At 37.0% G+C, this 27390-nt stretch overlaps 1 protein-coding gene across 1 annotated transcript in view; it reads right to left on the minus strand.

Annotated features, from left to right (window-relative positions):
- The window catches only part of CDH18 (cadherin 18), a 670758-nt gene that overhangs the window by 432624 nt on the left and 210744 nt on the right, over positions 1-27390 (minus strand). The window lies entirely within an intron of this gene.

Below are 27390 nucleotides of genomic sequence, written 5' to 3' on the forward strand. Positions count from 1 at the left end.
TGTACACTGAGGACAAGCAGGGCTCTGTACACTGAGGACAAGCAGGGCTCTGTACACTGAGGACAAGCAGGGCTCTGTACAGAGAGGACAAGCAGAGCTCTGTGCACTGAGGACAAGCAGGACTCTGGAAAGTGAGGACAAGCAGGGCTCTGTGCACTGAGGACAAGCAGGGCTCTGTACACTGAGAACAAGCAGGGCTCTGTACAGTGAAGACAAGCAGGGGTCCGTTCACTGAAAACAAGCAGTGTACAGTGAGGACAAGCAGGGCACTGTGCAATGAGGACAAGCAGGGCTCTGTGCACTGAGGACAAGCAGGGCTCTGTGCACTGAGGACAAGCATGTCTCTGTACACGGAGGACAAGCAGGACTCTGTACACTGAGGACAAGCAGGGCTCTCTACAGTGAAGACAAGCATGGCTCTGTGCACTGAGGACAAGCAGGGCTCTGTACACTGAGGAAAAGCAGGGCTCTGTACACTGAAGACAAGCAGGGCTCTGTACACTGAACACAAGCAGGGCTCTGTGCGCTGAGGACAAGCAGGGCTCTGTACACTGAGGACAAGCAGGGCTCTGTACACTGAGGACAAGCAGGGGTCTATGCACTGAGAACAAGCAGGGGTCTGTGCACTAAGGCTCTGTGACATGCCCCTGGGTGACAAGCCAGAAACCTGCACAGAGCCCTGCTTGTCCCTCCCATACTTCCTGTATTTTGTCTCTGTACAGAGACACACAGGCAATAGTTGCAGAGACAAGACAGCATTTTCCCTCTACACAGGTGTTGATAAATCTCCCCAAATTGTGGCTGCAGTTATACAAATGAAATACGCCTGAAATATTGTGTGAACCTAGCCTTCTTCTGTGCTCACGTTCAAAACTATCAGCATGTTTCCTGCTGTGGAAAATACTCTGCGTGTTACTCTACCATTTATTTCAACTGCAGATCTGCCACTATTGTGTACTATCCAAGGATCCCTACTAGTGAATGGTAGCATTACCCGCAGCAGGAAACCCGATGATAGTTATGAGCTTGGGAATATACCCTCAACCAAAATCAGGAGTGGAACCAACACAGATAAAGGTGCAAATCTTTTCATGATAATTTTTCTGTGTGTCGGTTCCACTTGTTTTGGTTAAAAAAAACTAAGCTAAATCCTGGCCAAAACATGTGTGAACATGGCTGGTGACTGGGTTCCACAATGTAAAATAAAAAGCAGAAAATGGCAGCAAAATAGATATGAAAAGTACCAGTATTTTTCATATAATTATAGGGGGTATATTCAAAGAATTTAGCGCCACTTCTTTCACTTTAACTGCGCCACATTTGCCTAAAATGTGGTGCACACTATTAGCTCCACAAATTCAGGTATTTAGCATCTGATTTTGCACCCTGTTCACCAGTTTTATTTTGTGTGGGGGTGTGGCTAGGATTTTTGCACTATTAGCATCCTATTTTCAAAGGTTTAGCACAAGTTTCTGGTGCACAAAGAGTCGCAGTTAATACCAAGTGTACATGGTATTAAATTATGTGGTATTTGCACCAAACACACTTCTGAAATATAAGGCACAGTTCACACTCTTTGAGGCATAAAAAAAAGAGCCCCAATAACTCAAGACTTTGAATATCCCCCCAAAGTGTTCCATTAAAGTCTATGTGTCACCACTGCCTGTTCTGGACACAGGCAGAGGTGTCAGCAGAGAGCACTGGGGTCTGACTGAAAAGAGCTACACAATTTTCTCTGTAGTATACAGCAGCTGATAAGTACTGGAAGGATTGAGATGTTTAAATAGACATACCGGTAATTTACAAATCTGTTTAACTTCCTGCCATCAGTTGATGTAAGTTTGTGTTTGTACTCCTTTAACATATACAGTCTTTTTGGAGTTTTTTTGTTGTAAAATGTGGACATGTACGATATATAGTGTGGAGACTACCCTGAGGGAAATTAAGGCACATTGAAGGAAACCATATAAAACAAACAAAAAGATTAAGACTAATTTTGAGCTCTGGTAATATCTCCAAACTGGTTGCTGCATTCAACATATTGACATCACTGATGCAGCCAGTTAATGGCTGGAGTAGTCATATAGAGTAATGGGTAGATATCTTATTTCAAGTAATTGAAAGCAAGTTATCATTGTTATGCCTTGGGAAAGATGGACAGGCAAAATTCAATAAATTCAATAATCAAAAGCTATTTCCCTTCCAATTAGGAGATAGAATAAATGACTTGCCATTAACCTCACTAAAGCTAGCAACTAACATTATCTGGAGAATTAGAAACCTTTTTAGATGTAGCCTTTTAATAATAAAAAAAAAACCTCTCCAACACCTTTTAAGGAATATATTTAACATTTACATATTTCACAATCCTTATTATATTGCACTTAATAGGAATCAGAACTGTTATACATCTTCAGTTATTTTTCATGAAACTGCACACATTATGAGTGATTACAATTCGTGTACAGCTATGTAGAGTATGTTGGCTTTTTTACTACTATTTATTTAATGTTTTACTAAACTTTTTGATCTCAATAGGGGAGTTGTATATTCTATTGCTTGTACAGTACACAAAAACCCTAAAGTATTGCAGATGATTGGCACCCCCTAAATTGTGCCACAAGAGGGAAGGGCAATATGAGGCTGGAAGGGACTGACACATGATAAAATGGCAGCTGATGGGGTTGGAATAGAGACTGTTCTTTAAATCCCACATATGCACCCACATTGGTAAGTACAGGGCCTAGATTACAGCTTCAAGACATGTTTTCTAATCCTGAATCCTAACCAACAGTTGTACACACATGCCAAGGCCTGAACATCAATCAGCCAGGACAGAAAAGGGAGGGAAAGCCAAAAGGCATGTGATTATATGGCACATCATGAACTCAACCCGACCTCCTGGTCCCTTGCAAGAGGGAAATCAGTGTTTTATTAATTATGACTAGCCATCAAAACAAACATAGAATGATTTTATTCTGTTTTATTGCCATTACATATTTTTTTTTAAACATTCTTGACATGGAAGACCTTAGATTAATTCATTTATTTTTTATATTAAATGGGTTATCCATCATAAGGTGATTTTAGTACTTACCTGCCAGACAGTAATGAACATGCTTAGGAAGGATCTGAGCTTGTCTTTGGGCTAAATGGCTAAATGTCCTGATTCTACTATAATGCTGCCGCTTTCTTTTTGTAAAATGGCTATTTCCTGTTGGAGTTACCTCCCCTCAATTACAAGTCCCATGATCTCTTGTATGTAAGTGTGAGTTAATTTTTCTCCCTTCCACACATCAGTCACCCTACTCATTGAAGCACACCTGGGACAATTCCCTGTAGCCCAGTGGTGAATAATTTTCCCCACCCAGCAGTCACTACACCCATTGAAACAGAAAAGCACCCTTTAAGCACCTGACTAGTGATGTCTCGGATGACATTGCAACTTGGGAGAACCTGAGTCAACACTCAATTTGTATGCTATAAAAAATAAACATTGGGGCAAAGATCACATAAGAATTGTGAGACCAGCCATCAAACACAGGTACAGGCACTATGTTATGAACTACACTAACTTTACAGCCACTGTAGCATAGTCAAATAAACAATCCTGGAATACCTTTTTAAGTTAAGATACAACTTATTTCCTATGGTAAGGATTGCAGATGTCTTATAATGATGTCTTTGTAAGTAAAGTGTGTATTCAAAATTGCATGCCAAGATTTTCTCAAGAGGCATTAAGAAAATCTTACAAATTCTCTCAAGGGTATCTCACTCAGCAATCCTCTAGAGTCTCGTGTACCAAAATGTGACACTGACTGAGTCTTTATTTACGATGTACTGTTTGCCTCAATAGCTTGTCAAGTGAGAATAAACACATACAATAACAAGTTTAACATGAATGAGTGCTAGACATAGGAACAGGACAATAATGAGACAAACTAAGTTGTGAAACAAGAGAAAACAGTGAACTTTCACAGATGGATTTCATTACATTTGTTTTTCTATAGTTTTACTAAAGCAAGAAGGACTCAATCTCTGCTTCATTATACTCCATCAATTTACATCGGGAAAATAAATAAGAGCAACAGAACTAAATAAAAATACAACATTAATGGCGACCTTCCCAAAAGATCATCTTACTAAGAGGATTCACTCCTGATCCAGACTAGGTTTATTACCATATAGTTCATGAATATTGTCTCTATTTAAGAAAGAACAACTTCATAGAAGACCATGTTTCACTGCAATTTTGAAAATGTTACTGTATTTTATATACTCGTGCTATATTAAGTAATGTATTCCTCCTTCCATATATCACACATTTACTTCCTTAGAAATGTTTTTCACTCTTGCTACCCGTTTCTCATATATCACACATTTGCTTCTCGATAGCTTCTCTTTATCATTTCAATGTCTCATATTTACATAGTTACATAGTTACATAGTTAGTACGGTCGAAAAAAGACATATGTCCATCAAGTTCAACCAGATGTCCATCAAGTTCAACCAGAACATTTCACATGTTTCAATCTTCATCTTGTCTTTTCACCGAAAATTCACACTCACATTTAAGGCAAAGTAATTTTTTCCGTAGGTAATAATTATAGGAGTGAATAGCTTCAATTTTTCCATAATAATAGTAATGATGTATTATTAATATTCTTATTATTATTTTTTTTATCTATTGTAATATAAAATCAAGTACAATAGACATAAACAAGGTTAAGACTGATAGAGAAGGAGAGAGGACACTGCCTTTAAGAGCTTACAATCTTAACCTGTTAAGGACCAAGGGTGTACCTGTACACCCTGAGTTCGCTCCCATTCTATAACATGGGGCCACGGCGTGGCTCCACGTCATAGCGGGTCGGGTCCGGCCTTTAACACTCGTTGAACGCCGCGTCTAAAGGGTTAATAGCGCATGGCACCGCGATCAGTGCGGCGCGCTATTAACCCTTTAGACGCGGCATTCAAAGTCGAACGCCGCGTCTAAAGTAAAAGTAAATCATTGCCGGTTAGCTCAGGGGGCTGTTCAGGATGTCCGCGGCGAAATCGCGGCATCCCGAACAGCTGTGACACAGCAGGAGGGTCCCTTACATTGCCTCCTGGTCTCCAATCGCCGAATGACTGCTAAGTGCCTGAGATCCAGGCATGAGCAGTCAAGCGGCAGAATCATTGATCAATGGTTTCCTATGAGAAACCATTGATCAATGTAAAAGATCAGTGTGTGCAGTGTTATAGCCCTCTATCGAAGCTATAACATTGCAAAACAAAAGTGAAAAAATGTGATTAAAGATCATTTAACCCCTTCCCTAATAAAAGTTTGAATCACCCCCTTTTCCCATTTAAAAAAAACCAGTGTAAATAAAAATAAACATATGTGGTATCACCGCATGTGGAAATGTCCGAATTATAAAAATATATCATTAATTAAACTGCACAGTCAATGGCGTATGCAAAATTTCAAAGTCCAAAATAGTGCATTTTTGGTCAATTTTTATATAATGAAAAAATGAATATAAAGCGATCAAAAAGTCAGATCAATACAAAAATTGTACCACTAAAAAACTTCAGAACACGGCACAAACAATGAGCCCTCATACCACCCCATACGCTGAAAAATAAAAAAGTTATAGTGATCAGAAGATGACAATTTAAAACATATACATTTTCCTGCATGTAGTTATAATTTTTTTCAGAAGTACGACAAAATCAAACTTATAAAAGTAGGGTACAATTTTAATCGTATGGACCTACAGAATAAAGAGAAGGTGTCATTTTTACCGAAAAATGTACAATGTAGAAACAGAAGCCCACAAAATTTACAAAATGGAATTTCTTTTTTTTTTTTTTTTTGTCACAATTATTTTTTTTTCCATTTCGCCGTAGATTTTTTGGGTAAAATTGATGGTGCAAAAATAAGCCATCATATGGATTTTTAGGTGCAAAATTGAAAGAGTTATGATTTTTTTAAACGTAAGGAGGAAAAAATTAAGGTGCAAAAACTGAAAAACTCCAGGTCCTTAAGGGGTTAAAGGTAATTATTTATATCTAGACTATTCAATTAGAAATCACATAACAAAATCTGTAGTAGTGATGTCTTAATGCTTATTGAATGCCTAAATCTTTTATAGAATATATTACATTTGTCTCCAAAAATAGCCAAAGATCAGAAAAAAAAAATGAAAATGCACAACAACATCTTTAGTTTTCTATTTGGTAAATTACTTAGTGTAGTAAACGCTGACTGAACTATCAGTTCCAACTGGATATAGTATAACAAATCTCTAGTTAAAAGGTCTTACAGGGTAACTCCGGTGGAAAATATTTTTTTCATATCAACTTGCTCCAGAAAGTTAAGCAGATTTGTATATTACTTTTATTTAAAAAAATCTTAATCCTTCCAGTACTTATCAGCTGCTGTAGGCTCCAGAGGAAGTTGAGTTGTACTTTTCTGTCTGACCACAGTGCTCTCTGCTGATACCTCTTTCTGGGTCAGGAACTGTCCAGAGTAGGACCAAATCCCATAGCAATTATCTCCTGCTCCCGACAGTTCCTGATACGGACAGATGTGTCAGAAGAGAGCAATGTGTTCAGACTGAAAATAACTACTCAACTTCCTCTGGAGAATACAGCAGCTGATAAGTACTAGAAGGGTTAATATTTTTAAATGATTGACCCTTAATACTAGAGATGAGCGAACTTACAGTAAATTCGATTCGTCACAAACTTCTCGGCTCGGCAGTTGATGACTTTTCCTGCATAAATCAGTTCAGCTTTCAGGTGCTCCGGTGGGCTGGAAAAGGTGGATACAGTCCTAGGAGACTCTTTCCTAGGAATGTATCCACCTTTTCCAGCCCATCGGAGCACCTGAAGGCTGAACTAATTTACGCAGGATAAGTCATGAATTGCCGAGCCGAGAAGTTCACGACGAATCGAATTTACTGTAAGTTCGCTCATCTCTACTTGATACTATCGAGTATAAAAAAAAAATCAGACAAACAGCAGCATTTCTGAAGTACTTACTACATATGGCCAACTGCAACCCGACCGCAACACACTCACAACACAACTGGATTGGGAAATGTAGATTTACACAGGCTTTACACAATAGCGGGAGTTGAAGAATTTGTCCATTTAATAATCTTTGTCAGAAAAAGAAGTCAAGTGCATGTGAACAAGTTTATTAAAGGGGTTCTCCGGTGCTTAAACATCTTATCCCCTATCCAAAGGATAGGGGATAAGATGCCTGATCGCGGGAGTCCCGCCACTGGGGACCCCCGGGATCAAGCACGCGGCCCCCCGTTTGTAATCAGTCCCCCGGTTCGCTTAGCATGTTCGCTTCGGGTCTCATTACGGGCGACTACAGGGCGTGCGGCGTGTGACGTCACGCCTGCGCCGACGTGTGACGTCACGCTCCGCCCCGCAATGCAAGCCTACGGGAGGGGGCGTGATAGCTATCATGCCCCCTCCCGTAGGCTTGCATTGAAGGGCGGAGCGTGACGTCACACGCCGGTGCAGGCGTGATGTCACACGCCGTCCACCCTGTAGTCGCCGGTAATCAGTCCCGGAGCAAACACGCTCCGGGGACTGATTACAAATGGGGTGCCACGTGCATGATCCCGGGGGTCCCCAGCGGCGGGACTCCCGTGATCAGGCATCTTATCCCCTATCCTTTGGATAGGGGATAAGATGTTTAAGCACCGGAGAACCCCTTTAATGAGTATTGTTACAATTCATTTTAAGCATTTTGCTTTAAAATGAGGAATGTATTGAATTAAGGCTTTTAAAAATATCTGCAATTGTGAACCGAATAATCATTTGTGTTTATCTTTAGCATAAAACATTGTGGATGCTGTTCCTCCTGTTTCTCTGATCTTTAGAATGTCTTCACAGATAAATACTTGTCAGCAAGAGTGAACTGAAGAAATGCAAATAAGGCATGGCGGCTCATTACTTACTCTGTCTGGGAAGCTTTTTTTTATTGTGATAGCAATCCAAAATGCACAACCTTTATTTCCTTAGCGGTAGCCTAGAAACAGATTTTCTTTAGCTGATGTCAAAGAATTGACAGACCACTAAGTGTTTATTTGTGCCATAGAAATAATCATATGTCATCTTATATGAAGTAGCTGTCATGTAATAGGGGCCTGTATGACAGGCCGTATTCATGGGATTCCAAAGGAAGAATGCCTTTGATACTTTGAAAAGGCAATTTGTGTGACTTCAGTCTTTGCCAAAGTACAGCTATGGCATATTTTGGTCAGTCTGAATTTATAGATATGCCATGATGTTTTAACTATTTTACATTTGGCAATAATCTCCAAAATGAATTATGGATAAGCAGGTAAGATCCAAATTTTTCTTTTTTTGTATTGTAAGCTAAAGCAAGCTAGTACCGGGAGCTGGGTGGCATGTTTTTCCCCTGTTCATATGACATTCTGAATGATAAAGCAAAATGCACACCATGGGGGTCTTATCAAAAACTCTTCAGATCAAAAATTTTGCTTTTTGTGCCACAATTTTGGCACAAAAAACTTTCTGTCAGATATTTAAAGTGTTTTACATGAGAATGATCCAAGGTTTACACTAATCACACCAGTTTGGCGAAAGTGGGCGTGGTTATGTAAATTTCATGTTTTACATTATAATTTCAAAGGGTTGAGAGTCCATTTTACATCAAAAGTGTCAACACCAGCTTTTTGGTAGTGTAGAAATCACAGGAACATTTTTTTTTTTATTTATCTATTACAATTTTTGGAAAAGGTGTTGTTTAACCAAATAAAAAAATATATATAATTATTATTGAAAAAATTTAATAATTTCAATTTTTTTTGCACATGAACTTACATATAAATGTTTTATTTATACAGTTATTTCTTGTATGGGCCCTAGTAATCATGGAATATAATGTGAGATGCTTCCACCAAAATTTTCCTTGCCAAATGCGGCAATTTTTGTCCAAAAAAAAAAAAAAAAACCTAAAGTGGCAGAAAATTTACTCTACTTTACTGTACACATATTTTCATATTTTTAAAGCAGCAAAAGAGACCTTTTAAAATGTGAGGAGAGATTTAAAAAAGGTGTGCTTACTATCACTGGAACAGAAATGACACTAGTCCCCAGTGTATTTTCAGGAGTATTTCATTTTAATAAAATTGTAAAAAGTTTATGTCCATATTTTCAAAATAAATGTGCTCATTGTAAGTCTGTGGTAAAGTGGTTGTCTGTGTACAGCAGAAAACAGTACAACCAAAATGCATGTGTGTTAAAACCCTCTATTTTGGGAAAAAAAAATACACCTAAAAACTGTATCCAAAAACACAGAAAGTACAAAATAAAATGTTGCTGTTTTTGTGGCAATTTTCAAGATAAAAAATTACTTAATGAAAAAAGTATGTATAACGGATGCCTAAAATACTTCCTGCATATGCAGGGAGGCATTCCTATAAACCAAAAATATCTCACAAGCCAAACCATCACATGCTTTGCTAGAGTTCCTGTACACACAAAATAACATTAATGCTTATGCAGAAATATAATCCCATCCTTCCCCTTCATCCCACCATACCCCTTTTCTTCGATTCCTTGGTTGAAGTTGATGGATAGATGTCTTCTTTTGACCATACTATGTGACTATGTAACATAGTATCAGCCAAATAGTCTTATAATAAATAGTCTTTATAAGCTGAGGACACTGAGGTAGACAGCAATCGTTCAGTAAGTTGCTGACTGTCCAGAGTAGCTGGACCCCCACTCTGGTAAGAGGGAAAATTTTAGGAGTACCTGTGTCTCTTCCCGAATGCAAGAACGCTTAACCTCAGCATGTGTCTGCCTCCAGAACAACTGCCTCCAGAGAGAACAAAAAGACAAAATGCTATCCTGAGATAATTTTGGTTTTGTATTAGAAACAGCACAAGTGTTGACATAGATTCAGCATTGCCAACTGTAGAAGTGATGGTGTATTATATACACTGTGCTAGTCTATCATGCTGTACATGTTATGGGGTTGTCGGGAGCAGAAAAGGTATTACCTGTCCTGATCGACTTCCATTCTTAGTACACTTGGGAAGTATACCTTCCAAGACGAGAGTACAGGGTAAGTTGAAATCATCTTGTGTTTGTGAAACCACTTTTATTGTTATCACATACACTTGACACTACTACTATGATTTATTTTTTAGATAAACTGTGGATGTAGTCAAAATAACATTAGTAACTGTCATGTGCAATCCTTTTTCTTTGTAAGTCTATAAAGGCTGTTGTTTTAGACTCGGATAAGTACAATACTGTAATAGTAGATGACCTTTTGAGCTGCTGCCAGAATTGACTTCAGATATATAATATTGATTGCAATGTTCCCATTATAAACATTTGTTGAAAATGAATGTCCTTTTAATGAAACCCTAAGCTGTTATAAAGAAATATTTTTTTTAAATAGTATCATTTTGCTACTACACACTATCCATAAAAATCCTTTGCAGTGCAACAAAAATAAAATATGTGTTAGTCATTAAACCCTTAAGGACTGAGGGTTTTTCGGTTTTTGAACTTTCGTTTTTTATTCCTCACCTTTTAAAAATCATAACCCTTTAAATTTTGCACCTAAAAATGCATATGATGGCTTAATTTTTGTGCCACCAATTCTACTTTGCAGTGATATCAGTCATTTTACCCAAAAACCTACAGCGAAATGGAAAAAAAAAATCATTGTGCAACGAAATTGAAGAAAAAACACAATTTTGTAACTTTTGGGGGCTTCCGTTTCTACACAGTACAATTTTCAGTAAAAATGAAACCTGATCTTTATTCTGTAGGTCCATACGATTAAAATGATACCCTACATATATAGGTTTGATTTTGTCGTACTTCTGGAAAAAATCATAACAACATGCACGGAAATGTATACGTTCAAATTTGTCATGTTCTGACCCCTATAACTTTTTAGTTTTTCTGCGTATGGGGCGTTATGAGGGCTCATTTTTTGTGCCGTGATCTGACATTTTTAGCGGTACTATTTGTGTACTGATTGGACTTTTTGATCACTTTTTATTCATTTTTTCATGATATAAAAAGCGACCAAAATACGTTATTTTGGACTTTGGAATTTTTTTGCGCGTACGCCATTGACCGTGTGGTTTAATTAATTATATATATATTTATAGTTCGGACATTTACGCATGCGTCGATACCACATATGCTTATATAAATTTTTATTTACATGGTGTTTTTTTTTTATGGGAAAAGGGGGGTGATTTGAACTTTTATTAAGGAAAGGGTTAAATCACATTTATTAACTTTTTTTTACACTTTTTTTTTTTTTTGCAGTGTTATAGCTCCCATAGGGGGCTATAACACTGCTCACACTGATTGCCAGCACTGTTCACTGCAAAGCCATAGCTTTGCAGTGATCAGTTTTATCGGCGGCCGATTGCTCAAGCCTGCATCTCAGGCTTGGAGCAATCAATCGCCGAAGGGACACGCCGGAGGCAGGTAAGAGGACCTCCGCTCATGTCCCAGCTGATCAGGACACCACATTTTCACTGCGGTGGTCCTGATCAGCCCCACTGAGCAGCTGGGAAGCTTTCACTTTCGTGGCTTTTTCAAGAGGCAATGGGCAATGGTGGCAATGGCCAAACCATTGCCTCTTGAAAAAGCTGCGGAGGCGGTGAAACATGTAGAGGCTGCAATAGTGTTTTGTTTTTAAGCGATACCAGTCTGTTACCTCTCATATGACTAGCCACTGCAGGGCTAAATCTATGGAGAAATAGTGGACACTATTCTCTTTATTTTGACATTATTAATGCTAGGTACACCTGGCATCAGTTTTAACATTTTTCAGTTTTGGTAATTTTTATCTGTATTGAATAAAAGTTAATTTTTAGGGGTTAGCAATAGGGGTTTTTCACCCTGGGCTTTGGCCTTGGGGTTTAGTGTTTTTTTCTATTAGCCCCGGGTCCCGGCTTCAGATACATGCCGGGACTGACCCGATATGACGCGGGGTCACCGCGTGACCCCGCGTTATATCGCGGGAGCCGGCCAAGGATGTAAATATACGTCCTTGGTCATTAAGGGGTTAAAACAAGAATATATTAATATCTAATATTGTAAACTCATCTGTTAACAAAGCCCATGTTACATTATTATTATTGATCAGCCATAACATGAAGACCACATTGTTCCCCATAGCAAACATATGCTGCTCTCGACAGTTCCGGACATGGACAGTGGTGTCAGCACTGTGGACAAGACAAAAAAATAAAAATTAAAAAATGAATTTCCTCTGTAGCATACAGCTGCTAAAAAGTACTGGAAGGATTAAGATTTTTAAAGAGAAGTCATTTACAAATCTGTTTAACTTTATGGCACCAGTTCATTTAAAAAAAAAAGTTTTCCACCGGAGTACCCCTTTAGGTACCCCTTGTGCCACCAAAACCGCTCTGGTCCGCTGAAGCATGGACACCACAAGATCTTAGGTAAAGGATAAAGATTGAGTTAAGAAATATAAAAAGGTGATCTGGTGTCTAAATCTATTTTAGTAAGGTTAAATGTATTATAGACTATTATAGATTAGACTACTAACAGAAAGAGACAATAATACAGATCCACAATGTAACATATCAAACAGCAATAGGTAAACACACATAGATCTAAGCTACTAGGCAAACAGATCAAATTAAAGTGAGGAAACAATCTATTTATGGGTCCCTTTTGCAAGATATTATACTGTACTCTTGAAGGTCGAGATAAATTAGTCTAAAGTGTTACACAAACCTAAATTATTCCTCAAATACTGTCATTATTGTGATCCCTGATGCACTATAATATCCCAACATAAGCACATTGCTTTGTTGTGTTAATACACTCAAGATGACCATGGTTACATCTGTAAATCTTTATTCTTAATGTACTTTTTTGTTTCTAATTTATTTACTTTACGTATGGCCCGTGTATACTATATGAGCCTCTTGTTTTTATTTTTACACCTTATGTCTATTATTATTTTATGTGTTTGTTGATCAACTGCATACTTTATATTATAGCCTTTTAACCCTTAGGGTTTATTCACAAGTGAAGGATCTGCTGCAGAGTTTCGGCAGCATATGTTACGTTGTTAAATGACTACAAATAAATAGTTGAACACAGCTTCAACTCTATCGCAGATCCTGTACATGAGAACATACCCCTTATGGTGTTACGACACTTGTTAATTCAATGCTCAATGCCTGTGGACATGTTATAATGCCTGTATGTTGTATATGATGTATACTGTTGTAAGCATTGGTATGATGCCAACACATGTTGCCTTTGAATAAACTGAACATAGTACCTAATTTACTCTTGCTCGCTTGAAGCTTTTAGCAGCAATAGCGCTGGTATAATTTCACAAGCTTGAAAAAAAGGGCAACACCCCCCAAAACAAAGCAAACCAAGCCCGGGGCTTATAGCTGCTGCTTCTGACCTGGTGGACTTTATGGGCTCTATTCACAATGGATCATTTTATCTGACTGCTATGTTGGATGCATTCTTGTATCCTTTAATAATAAGCATCTAAACTACAAATCTGTCTAGATGTTTGTATTTTTAATTAACTGAATGGTGCTTGCAGGATTCCATACACAAGCTGTATGAACTACACAATTCAGATCTATAGAATTCATTTTAGCTACATAGACTTCTCCAAATAATCTACTACATGTGAAATTGACCTCTATCTTGTAACTGGAACAATTTATAAGATGTCCCTCACTAGTTTAATAATTTGGGATAATTGTAGTTAGTGTCAATGTTCCCTCTAAGCAGTTATAGTTAGGAAGTCAGTTTGGGACTAGTGTTGAGCGGCATAGGCCATATTCGAATTCGCAATATTTCGAAAATATATGGATGAATATTCGTCATATATTCGCTAAATTCGCATATTCGTAATATTCGCGGTTTATTTTCTCATATGCGAAAATTCGCGTATGCGAAAATTAGCATATGCGAAAATTAGCATAAACCAAAATTAGCATAAGCGAAAATTTGTACGCCAGTCTCACACAGTAGTATTAGAGCCTTCTTTACACCACACAAGCTGGAAGCAGAGAGGTATGATCACTGTGATGTTTACTGTGAAAAAAATAAAAATAATTACAAAAAAACCCCCAAAAAAACGAATATTCGTAATTACGAATATATAGTGCTATATTCACGAATATGCGATATTCGCGAATAAAATGCAAATATTCGTGAGCAACACTATTTGGGACATTGTTTATTATATGCCAGAAACCACATCAAGTAAATCTTAAATTACAGCTAATATTAACTTTTCAGGTAAATAGTATTCAACGGCATACAGGTCTAGTGCAGTGGAAAGATTCTTATCTCTCATGGTATAGTGCAGAGAATGGTTTAACCCCTTAAGGATGCAGGGTTTTTCTGTTTTTGCATTTTAATTTTTTCCTCATCACCTTCTAAAAATCATAACACTTTTAATTTTGCTTCTAAAATTCCATATGATGGCTTATTTTTTGTGCCATCAATTCTACTTTGCAGTGACATTAGTCATTTTACCAAAATATCCACAGTGAAGAGGAAAATTATTAATTGTGTGACAAAATTAAAGAAAAAAAGGCCATTTTGTTAATTTTGGGAGCTTTTGTTTCTACGAAGTGCATTTTTCGGTAAAAATGACATCTTATCTTTATTATTTAGGTCCATACGGTTAAAATAATACCCTACTTATATAGGTTTGATTATGCATTACTTCTAAAAATAAATCCTAACTAAATGCAGGAAAATTGATACGTTTAAAATTGTCATATTTTGACCCCTTTAACTTTTAAATTTTTCCCCATACGGGCCGGTATGAGGGCTAATTTTTTTTGCCATGATCTGAAGTTTTTATCACTACCATTTTTTATATTGATCAGACTTTTTGATTGCTTTTTATTGATTTTTTCATGATATAAAAAGTGACCAAAAATACGCTATCTTGGACTTTGGATTTTTTTGCGCGTACACCATTGACCGTGCGGTTTGATTAACGATATATTTTTATAGTTTGGACATTTGCACAAGTGGCAATACCACATATGTTTATTTTTATTTACACAGATTTTTTTATGGGAAAAGGGGGGTGATTCAAACTTTGATTAGGGAAGGTGTTAAATGATCTTTATTTACTTTTTTTCACACTTTTTTTTTGCAGTGTTATAGCCCCCCCAGTGGCTATTACACTGCACATACCGATCTCATACACAGATCATTGCCGTCCATTGATACGGAAAAGATCAGTGTTATCGGCGGTCGATTGCTCAAGCCTGGATTTCAGGCTTGGAGCAATCAATCGCCGATCGGACGCGACGGAGGCAAGTGAAGGGACCTCCGCTGTTCAAGCTGATCGTGACATCGTGATTGGAACGCTGCATCTAAAGGGTTAATAGCGCGCGGCACAATGATCGGTGCCACTCGCTATTAGCCCAGGGTCCCTACTTTCATTAGCCACCGGGACTGACCGGTATGACACGTACGCCCTGCGTCCTTAACAGGTTAATGTCTACATTCCCTAAACTAAGGTTACTGTTTAATAGGGGACTGGTAATCTTTAAAGGGGTGCTCCACAGATTTAAATTAGTGGGGGTCCGACTTCTGGTAAATCAACAATTGGAAAGTGATGGTCCGGAGCACTTATTTGAGCAATGTCCTCCTTTTATGTTTCATAGAGGCACAGGAATTTGTGCTTGCTACAAGTGAATGTCATGAGTTCTTAAATGTCATGATCAGTCAGGGTCCCAGGAGCCAGATAACTAGTGATAAATATTAATGGCCTACCATAAGGGTTGGCTGTAAATGATAATGTCCAGGAGACCATCTTTGAACAGATAATTCAAAACTGAAAGCAAATAAATAAATGTGCAAAGTAAAGCTAACATAACAAGAAGTCTTATTTCATATAAAACATTTATTGTATATTTGGCTCATGCTATTTGTTTGATAATGCACATTTTTTATTTTCTAAGTGCATTTTTTTTTCACAAATAATAAAATGGCACACATCCATACTACTTAGTCTAGTAAGATTATTAGATTTTAATGAAACCACATGTTGGGTATCATAAATGTTACAAATAAAAGAAATAAAAACATTACTTAATCTATTTTAGCACTATACATATTCTTTCAAGACATTGTATCAAAAGCGTACTATTTTAATACATAGAGAGATCGACTAAATAAACTCCCTGCTGTTTCTAGGAATCATTACCCTTTCATAAAACCAAATGGATTTTTTTTTTAACTGAAACTGAACTTTTAAATTGAAAATGAAATTTCTGCTTTTGTCAAAGGTAAATGATGCATGTGCAAGTTATTGCTTATGGAATACACAGAATCTATATGAGCACAATTCTTTTCCAAAAGTTATAATAACAGTTATAATCAAAAATAGATGTTCTTTTTGGCAGACTGTAAAAAAAGAGTGAATCTCCCAAAAAATATTTTTGGGAAGATTCACTACAATTAAACATCAGATTTGATTCAGATTCAGCAGCTGATTCAAATTTATATAGAAGCAGGGACTACTTTAAAAAGGCAGGAGTCCCTGCTCCTGTTGACTGAACAGTGAGGAATACACCGAGTGCCTCACTGCTCAGTTAACATTTGCTGGCTGGGTGCAAAGCGCCCGTCCTATCAAATGTAGTGATTTTATGGTATGATGCATACACCATTATTGCTTTACTCTGGGCTGCCTATCATATTCGCTCTATGCCTGGCCCCATGGATATAGTAAGAATAAGCAGTGATGCCCTTAGCATCACTGCCCACCTCTAGGCAGCCGCACACACAGAGCAGCAAAATATACAGAATATGCCTTGTTACTTATTTGTATAGAGATTCACCTGAAGAAAATCTCCCAAAAAAGTGTGAGTCCAAATTCTTAGGTAAAATTGGAGCAAAATGTATTTGGGATGAATTGATTCCCCCAGCTCTATGAACTATAAAACACTACAAGTAAGTTAAATATCCAAGTAAAGTTGATTCATAACCCTGCTCTAACATGAATAACACTATATTTGTTGTTAAACATTAGTATTCAGCTAGATCAGGGGTCTCAAACTCAAATTATCTGGGGGCCACTGGAGATAGCGGCTGGGTGAGGCTGGGCCGCATGTGCCCCTCACATATAATGTCCACATCATGCGCCCCTCAAATATAATTCCCCATCATGCACCCCACACATATAATGCCGCATCATGTGCCCCTCACATATAATGCCCCCATCATGTGCCCTTCATATATAATGCCCCCATCATGCGCCCTTCATATATAATGCCCCCATTATGCACCCCTCACATATATAATGCCCCCATCATGTGCCCCTCATATATAATGACCCCATCATGTGCCCTGTGCCTCTCACATATAATGCCCCCATAATGCGCCCTTCATATATAATGCCCCATCAAGAGCCCCTCACATATAATGCCCCCATCATGCACCCCTCACATATAATGCCCCCATCATGCGCCCCTCATATATAATGCCCCCCTCATATATAATGCCCCCATCATGCTCCCCTTACAAACAATGCCCCCATCATGCACCTCTAACATATAATGCCCCTATCATGCACCCCTCACAGATAATACCGCCATCATGCCCCCAGACAGGCCCCCATATATATATGACACCCATCTGGTAGGGCTCCCCAGTAGGTACACAGGCCCCGGATAGGATGAAACTGAAATAGTTCATTATAAATGTTCTATGTTATAACCTGCACTAGTCATGAATGGTAGAGAAGAATAACATGGTGGAGCAGACTTCACAAGAGACCTCAACTAAAATGACAAGGGATAATTGACTAGGAGTATTCCCATCAAATAATGTTATGACATATTAGGATATATCATTACTTTATGATTGATGGGGGTTTGAACACCCCCTAATTCTGAGAATGAAAGCACCACAGTGCTTCATTATGGATATATGCTCAAAAAATCCCCTATTTTACTATTTTTAGCTATAGAGTTAAATAATAAAATTGTGTTCTATTGCTGGCAGCTTAGAAGTTTTCTGCATATTGTTTTACTATTCAGTTATAAGTATAAAGCTAAGTAAAAATAGATACAGTAAGCTTCTAAGCTCCCCCTCAGAATGCAAGCGGCAAACAGATTAAGAATTTTACTCAGTGACTACTCCCGACTGATATAAACCTATTTAAAGACATGATTTAGTGCTTAAGATTAAACCTATTTAGATTTTTTTTTAAATGCTTAAAACTGGCAATGTCAAGACATGGTACTTTTATCAGAAGCATCTAAAAGAGAATAAAGGGTTAATACAGTAAGCATTACTAGCCCCCAGAGATTTGGAGCCTGTATATTGTTTCTGGCACAGACCTAGAAATTACATTTGAGAGGAACATTTCAAGTTCTTTCTGAGGCTCATAGTCATTCGGAATTGCTAAGCTCATTCCTGGCAATGCTGAGTGGTTGGTACCAGGTGATAGACAGGACAGAAACTATCCAAATGTTTTTTTGCTTTTTTTTCCAAGCTGGATTCTAGGCAACAAACTCTAGTTCTAAAAGTTCTTCACCCAAGTCCTCATAGCTAAAAGTTTACTGTTCAGATATTTTAGTATTTTGGACATGCCTCAACATAAGTCTGCTTCAATTTCAGCAGTGAATACAATGGCTACAAAGCATGCGTTCCATAATTTTCCAGCTGGGCTTGATGGAAATCAACAGTGTGCACTTTGAATTGATTCAATTTAATGTGAATATCTGTATTTTTGTATAGTATAAGAAACTTTTCTGTCTTAGGAAATGTATAATGACTTACGCTGCAATATAGCAGTTCAGTAAATAAGTACATGTCACAACACTTTGGACAAGAAAAATCTTCAATGTTAAGCTAATGTGATAGAGATAGATAAAAAACACCATCATTAGATGTTAAAACAGCAACAAAGACATCCATGCCCAAGTTACAAGTATAACTAGATAAAAATTACAGGATGTTAAAAAAATAATAAATCTTAAATTGTCCAATTGTAAATGTTAAATTGTACAAATGTTGTACCCAACTTGTTGAAATCCATGTACCTGCAAACAAGGATGACGAAAAATATAATAACTGTATTTATAGATATATTGCCATATCATTAAAGTTTCTTTACCCATAGTGTAATGTACTTACGTCATATTCAGATTTTTCTTGCGGTGGTTATAGTTAGGCTGGTGTAACACAAAGTTTATTTGGGGGGAAAAAAAGATACAGATTTGTGACAGGTTTTTCTACGTTTTATGTTTGACAAAGTCATAAAGGTATTAGAAAAGAATGAGAAATCTAAAAGAAGATGTCATACTCCTCCTTCTTGTTGGATCCATGCCTGGCTTTAGCTAAAAAAAAAAAAAGCTGGATCAAAAGCTGCAGTGACAGTTTTCCAAACCAAAAAACAAACTGTTCCATAAAAATGCTGAATTTAATGCAAAAAAACATTGGCCCTCATTTACTAAGCTAAAACCCACTAGTTTTTGTTGGGGTTTTCCAAGTTATTTTGGTGCATAGTGTCTGAGACATGTCTTAGACAGTGTTCACCAGTAAAATCCAACTAATCCAACATTGCATTGTGAAAAGCCGAAAAAGGGGTGTGGTCTGTCACAAAGGGTCATGTTCAGCCCAAAAGGGGCATGGTTTCACAACACGACCTATTTGCTATTGAATTCACAGAAAATCCTGTAAATAAATTGCTGGAAATTTCCACCTAGAAAAAGCTGGTCAGAAAATGTTCCCGACTTGTAAATCTGTGATCCCAATAGTAATTTGAGAGGAATTCTACAAGTCTGAAACTACATTTCACACTAATAAAATTCCAATACTCTTAGTAAATGAGGCCCAGTGTGTGAATATGTCACAAAAATATGTTTAATGTTTTACTATTCTTAAAGTCTCACCCTGACAACATCTTCACAACTAAGGAGCTATTCATCCAGGGTGAAGTGTGAGTGGCCTTACATTAAAGGGGAACTCCGCCCCTAGACATCTTATCCCCTATCCAAAAGGACCCCCATGATCTTGGCTGCGGCATCCCAGACATCTGGTGTACGGAGCAAACTTTGCTCCGTGCCGGATGACTGTCGATGGAGAGAGTAGGCTTGTGACATCATGGTCAGGCCCCATATGGGACATCATGGCTACGCCCCCACAATGCAAATGTATGGGAAGGGGCATGATGTTCATGATATCCGTGATGACCCTCCCATAGACTTGCATTGAGGGGGCGAGGCTGTGTCGTCACGAGCGGGTGCTGTACCTGACGTTCTAAACAAATGCCGGGTGCAGCAGGAAGATCTCGGAGGTCCCCAACGGCAGGACCCCCGAGATCAGATGTCTTAAACTCTATCCTTTGGATAGGGGATAAGATATCTAAGGGTGGAGTACCCATTTGAGCCTGCATGGAAACTAAAAATAGAAATATATATTTTTCTTTAAATTTTTTTTCATTATATTCATAACAGTTACGCGCCCCCTAAAGAAACAAATTAATAAAACTTAGGCTTAGTTGAGTCTTGAAATACTGACCAAGTGGCAATATATAGCAAGCCAAATATCAGAGTGAAGTACTAGACATCATTAGGCCTGTAAACTTTAAAGTGACAATAGATAATAAGTCTGGTACAATATTACTAGACCTGTGGTCTTCCCAGAAATTCTGACTTTTTAATATCCTCTGAAAGCTTAGGGTGTCCTGACTCTAGAATTGTTCAAATTTTAATTATTGCCTCCCCTATTCCTAAAATAAGAGGGTTTTGTACCCTCTCTGACTGTTGGTGAATCAATTAGGCATAGCCTTCATTCTAGTAATGTGTGTGAAGGGGCAGTGATTTACAAAAGGACCATATACTGTACACAGAAATGCTCGGTGTATCCCCTCATATTATTTCTGGCTGTGATTTGCTCACTGTTGTGTCTGCTGTGGGCTGCTGAGCACAGACATCTGAACCAACTTCTGGGTACAGTGATCAGTGGATGAGCTGCAGAGATTCCCAAAAGAGGCACCGGGCAGCAGTGTGTTCAGCATGAACCAATCGGTGTGTTATCAACCAAAGATTGACCCTTTTGGAGTCCAGAACTCTCTTCATTGTAACAGAGCCTTTATGCTGGGATTATATAACGAGATTTTTTTAGTATTATATTGGGGGAGGGAGGGGGGAGTGTAAAACTGATATATTACTTAGGTTATGTTCACACAGTGTATTTTCAGTTTTTTTTTTTATTTGTCCCTAAAATTGTGGAAAATTGTCTGTTTTTGCTAAATGTAAGTCGATGTTAAAGTGGTTGTATTTCCATACATTACTTAAAAAAGGACATACGTAAAAAAAAAAAAAAGACATGTCACATAATGCAATTCCCATAGACTTACATAGATCACATTAATTTTGCAGATAGACACAAACTGTCCACAATTTTACACACATATTTGTTTTAAAATAAGATATGCCTTAATAGAAACTAAATATTAAAGCAAATATGACATATAGTAAATCTGTTTAGATACTGGGCCTCACTTACTAGAAAAGTGATTCCCAACTAGTGTTCACTTGGCTTTCAGAGCATGCTGGGAGTTGTTGTATTGCACACTGGTTGCTGGATGCACACTGGTTGGAAAAAACAGAACTAAAATATGGTCATACCAAAACTAAAAAAGAAAGAAAAAAAAAGTATTTAATGTTTCCCAAATGTCTTCTAGGTGGAGGTTTATCCATAATTTACAAAATACAAGTTATTTTAACCCCTTAAGGATGCATCGTTTTTCCGTTTTTGCACTTTCGTTTTTTCCTTATCACCTTCTAAAAAACATAATGCTTTAAATTTTACACAAACAGACCCATAGGAAGGCTTTTTTTTTCTTTTTTTGCGCCACCAATTGTACTTTATAATGACATCAATCATTTCCCCACAAAATTTACTGCAAAACCAGAAAAAATAAATATTTGTGGGGCAAGATTGGAAAAAAAAAAACACACCATTTTGTAATTTTTGGGGTCTTCCGGTTCTATGCAGTGCATTTTGCAGTAAAAATTACACCATCTTTATTCTGTAGGTCCATACGGTTACAAGGACACCTAATTTACATAGGTTTTATTTTATTTTACTACTTTAAAAAAATTATAACTACATGCACCAAAATTTGTATGTGTAAAACTGTAATTTTCTGACCCCTATACCTTTTTTATTTTTCCATATATTGGGCTATATGAGGGCTCATTTTTGCCGTGATCTAAAGTTTTTATCTGTACTATTTTTGTTTTGATGGGACTTTTTGATCGCTTTTTATACTTTTTTTTTAGGGTATACAAAGTCACCAAAAATAAGCAATTTTGAACTTTTGAATTGTTTTACGTGTACACCATTGACTGTGCGGTTTAATTAACATTATATTTTTATAGTTCGGACATTTACGCATGAGGCGATACCACATATGTTTATTTTTATTATGCTTACATATTTTTATATGGAATTTGGGAAAAGGGGAGTGATTCACACTTTTGATATGGAAGGGGTTAATGTGTATGCTTTTAAACTTTTTATTCAACCTTTTTTTTACACTTTTTAGGAGGAATCACTAGATTCCTCATACAGATCAATGTGGTTCCATAGAACCACATTGAGTTATGTGCTCTGTGCTCAATTGATAAAGCCTGGTCCTACCAGGCTTTATCATTCTCAACGCAGCAGCCAGCACAGGAGGAGAGGTAAGCTCTCTGGCTACCTGAGCAGTGGATCGCCCCCCATGATCTAAAGGGTTAATAGCCAGCCACAGTGATCACCGCATGTCAGCTATTAATGCCAGCCCTCAGCTACAAGAATCAGCTGAGGACTGGCCGGTATGACACAAGCTCGAGTCCTGAGCCCGCATCATACACCGCTTGCCATCTCAAGACGAGCCGGTCCTTAGACAGCAACTGGTTATGAAAAAATATATTTATCCTATTCCAATGTAAATAGAAATTATACTATGAAATGTACTGTAAATATTTAAACATTTTTTTAAGTTAAGAGCATTTCATCTAGCTGAACCTTAGCTTTAAATGAAGAAACCATAGAAACCAGAGTAAGAACATATATTACAATACAGGAGGAAATAATTATATTTTCTCCTTTGATATGTGAATTGCATTATGTGAAACACTCTTCAGCACATTTACAGACAAAATGTCACTTCTGAATGCCGAATATATAAAACACACAGAGCTGTAAGAAGATGTTATTGTGAACGGGATTATATGTAAATGTAATAGGATTGTCTTTCTTTAAAAGTTTAAGGATTTTAAGCAGAATAAGAAATGTTTTTAATTTAGTTAACATGCAACAATGACAAACAGAATGTAACCTTGTACTATTTCAACAAAATGCAGTGGCAAATCCCTGTAAAAGAAAGAAGGTTAAATGTATTTTTCTTCTGAAATATTCAACTTAGAAAGGCAGAGTCTTCTTTTTTATAATGTAATGACATTTAGATAATAACTGAAGTGTTTGTCTTCTAAATTGATTGAGACTATAAAATGTTAAGGATATTAAATGATTTAGGTGGTAGACCTACTATTATTTACTTTACTAGTCCATTTTAGGAACCTGCAGATACAAAATATGGTGCGCTTTAAACTGTACAAATCAAGTAGATCACACATCATTTATACCTTCTGAAATTCTGCTGTAATCTTTCTTCATTCACATTATCCATTATAAGCTTCATTTTTCAATTGTAAACAGACATTCTCTTGTATTATCTATGTATGTATTTATTTATTTATATGAAAGACATCTTCTTTCATCAATAATCATCAATCATGCTTAGAAAAAGTATACCAGCAATTATTTTTTTTCCTTTTGCAATCTTCAATTTTTGGTCATCCCCTAATATTACAATGGCTGGACTGACTTGGAAGTCTAAACTTATCTTTTTCCTTACATTTTGAATTATTTTACCCCAATAATCCTGGATTTCTGAACAGTCCCATATTATGTGTAGAAATCCAGCTCCTTCAACATTACATCTAGGGCAGTTACTGTTACTCATCTTCTCTATCGTATTGAAGAATTCCGGGATGTAGTACAGTCTACTTACAATATAAAACTGTATTATTCTATAACTCTCATTTGGAGAGGCAAACCTAATATTTGACAACATGGTGCCCCATTGATCATTGTCTATCAACCCAATTTCTTCTTGCCAATACTGGTGACTCTTGTGTTTAGGTGGGATGCGGTTAGAGTACATTGGATTTAAAAAGGTGTTTAATGCTCCTTTGGGACAGGAGGGGATAAAGATATTCATGAAACCAAAGATTATTAAAAAGATGGTGAAGGGTAAAATTGTGAAGAAACCACTGGCACATATTTGTGGGGCTTTTAATCAGTGCTCCACTGACTATTACCAGAGACATGTTTTTGTGGTACTGAAGACTATAAAAGGAAATTTAAAAAATTCTGCTCTAAAATTAAAATAAAATAAAGCAAGACCCTATCATGCTTACCCTCGCTCCTCCCTTGACATACACCTCTCATACCAGAACAATTTGATTTCCTAATTACCATATATGTGATCTTGAACATTACATTTGAATTTACTATATCCGGTCTATTTATATGTAAATTTTGCCATCAGCAGATACATTTCACTCAAACGCCTATAGGCACAGACCTTAGAGATGATCAATTTTGTATATCAAATAATAAGACCTCTATGCTTTGCAGCTATGTGTTGTAAATAACAAGCCCTTTTAACTCCATAGATTTTTCCATTTTACTTGCATCAAGTTAATTATACCATTCTGGTTTAATACCAGCGCGCTACATACAATACATATCTGAGAGGAGGAAAAAATATTAGTCAATCATTTCTAATAAAGGTTTGTGAGCCGCTCGATTAACAGGTGTCATCGGGAAATTGACACTATACAGTAACTCCACATGACATTTCAAAGAATTGTTTTCAAACCTAATATTTGGAAAGTTTCAATGAGCTTATACAATCAAAGCTCTCGACTGAAAGAAAATAGCAAATTATGTTTGAGCTTAACCTCTGAAAGACTGTGGTAGCATAGCAGAAACAGTAATATATGTCTTAATATCAGTACATGAACATGGACATGAAGGTGTACTCATATTGAAGGATGTCCCCTATTAATAACAATGGTTAGGTTTTATTACCGTGTTATTTGCAAAAGTATGGAATACTCTTATCTTACTTTGTTCGACACTGAATTTTTTACTATAAAAATCCAGCTGATATTCCTTGGTTCACCAGAAAAGAACAAGCTCACTTTGTATTATCAGTGGTTATATTTAGAGATAAGCGAACACTGTGAAACTTAATTGTTGAGAATTTGCTGAAATCGGTTGTCAAATGTATTTGTACTTGATGGTCAGATTTGTACAAGTGCAGGGACTCCTGTCAGAATACAGAAGCCCCTGCTCCTGAACACTGAGCATGGTGGCATACATTATATCCTTGCAGCTTAAGTAACAGGGCAGATCACAGAGAATCATTACATAATGTACAATGAAAGAGAAAGTGAGCACCAAGGTGATGCATTGCTGCTTACTGTACTGGAGCAGGGGAATAATATTTGTGTAGAACATCATACAAACTACATACAGGTGCAGGGACTTCTTTCTTTGACAGGCGTTCCTACTTTTGTACAGCAATATTCCATGAATTGCTACTTACTGTCTCTCTGACCAAAGTAGGGAAGTGGCAAATGCTGGAAAACTGATTAGATATCTTTGTTTGAAGAGATCATTAACACTGTGATATTGAATTCTGAATAAGAACAGGTTCTGGCCTATTTTGTTCATTCATAGTTTGGATAATACATGTTACCACAAATTTCAAATGTATGCATATACCTAACACATTTCTTCTACAAACACACACATTGTAACTCAGAGAAATAAAGGTCTAGAGAGGAGGGAGAAGGGGAGATGAGGAGAAATGTGAAGACCTGCTGTGGGATACCCGAAGAAAGCCAAACAGTGATAAACTTATGCAATTGTATGGGATACTTTATTTTTCTAGCCACACCATTGTATAGCCACATTTGATGGACTCTGGACTTATTTCAACCTTATGAACTATGCAACCATCCAAGCATTCCTCCTTACAATCAAAGAGGGGGATAGAGGCATATAATGAACTGGGGTGTCTGTTGACCCAATAAAACGTGGTCGCCACTTCAAGCAAAACAATGGACTATATTCTTGCTGTCACTTAGCTATGTAGTTTAAATATTTCAATGTTCAGTGATTATTGTTTGCTTCAATAAATGACAATTATGGAGTACCTGTAAGATATAAATGGGACTTGCATGGCAACTTCACAGAACGGCCTGCACCACAAGATCGTCATTGAATAAATTCTAGAGCCATAACTTTCAATCATTTGTGACTCTAAGAATGTACTGATCACCTGTTATAATCTTATAATTAGTGTTGAGTGCGAATATTCGAAAAGCAATTTGAGTGCGAATATTCGAAAAGCAATTTTTTTTCTGAATATCGAAAATTATATTCATTATGACAAATATTTGTTTCTTTTTTTTTCTCTTGTTCACAGTACACATCACAGTGATGTCTACTGTGTAAATAAAAAAGTGATCATCCCTCCCTGCTTTCAGCTTGTGGTCCAAAGAAGGCAAATATGCGAATATGCAAACATTTGCAAATATAGGCACTTCCAGAGGACACTGATCCCTTCCTACTTTTAGCTTGTGGGCCAATGAGAAGGATGCAAATACAGTTGTCAGAGGTTAGCAATATCCCTAGCAACCAATAAGAAAGTAGTTAGTTGAAAGATATAATTGTGTATGCGCATTTTGCTAATTTAATTACGAATTTTGCATGAAAAAAAAAGTGAACGAATATGGGAAATTCGCGAATATAGGACGAATATTCGTCCAAATATTTGCAAAATATAGCGAATTCGAATATGGCCTATGCCGCTCATCACTACTTGTAATGTTGCAATCAATATAAACAAGTTGTTCGAAAAGCCATTGTAAGTTGGGTACTATTTTAACCTTTGACTCATTGTCATTGTAATGAGTACTGAATTGTTATTTTTTATATACATTAGTAGTAGTAATATTTTTTTTTTACCACAAACGGTACTGTTCTTCTATGTTTTTTTTTTTTTTTTTTTATTATTATTCTTTTTTTTCCGTCCTGCCTTAACTCAAACTCCTTACTGCTTTTCCAGACAGTTTTTTTTTTTTTTTTATCTCTTAGCATCAGTTTTATGTTTACTTAAATGACCACTGTCAGACAGACAGTTGTTTAAATAAGCACATTGGATGGAAAAAAATATATATGCTTATTGATGGATGGAACTCACTA

The sequence above is a fragment of the Hyla sarda genome, chromosome 5 (genome assembly GCF_029499605.1).
Source record: "Hyla sarda isolate aHylSar1 chromosome 5, aHylSar1.hap1, whole genome shotgun sequence".
Lineage (NCBI taxonomy): Eukaryota > Metazoa > Chordata > Amphibia > Anura > Hylidae > Hyla > Hyla sarda.